The following is a 410-nucleotide window of genomic DNA, read 5'->3' as shown; positions in this document are numbered from 1 at the left end:
CACTTATAGAAGAAAAAAATTAAGATTTAGAGAGGTTAAACAGTAGAAAAAATTATTTTTGTGTCTTACCTTAAAGTTACACTTGTCCTGCAACATTGTCAAGAAGGAAATAAAAGCTTAAAAATCATATTCATAATTTTTTGGGTCTTTAGCATTTCTTTTCTTTTACCTCAGAAGGAGAGTTTCATAAACTAAAGGCTTCGGTTTAGTTCTTGGTTGATCAGTCTTACAATAGGAATCACAAGCCAATGCTTACAGACCCAAGTCAGGAAGATCTTGGGTTAGTCAGTTTCTTCTCTGGAATTCAGTTTCCTGTCTAGAGTGGGAACTATCCCTTTGCTTTTAATAAACCAAGGAAGGCCAATATTCATTTAATTGAGAAATACATTTGTATTTATTGTGGGGTTTAA

The sequence above is a fragment of the Crocuta crocuta genome, unplaced genomic scaffold (genome assembly GCF_008692635.1).
Source record: "Crocuta crocuta isolate KB4526 unplaced genomic scaffold, BGI_CrCroc_1.0 scaffold562, whole genome shotgun sequence".
NCBI lineage: Eukaryota > Metazoa > Chordata > Mammalia > Carnivora > Hyaenidae > Crocuta > Crocuta crocuta.
The sequence above is the reverse complement of the archived record's forward strand: the minus strand, read 5'-3'. Positions refer to the sequence as shown.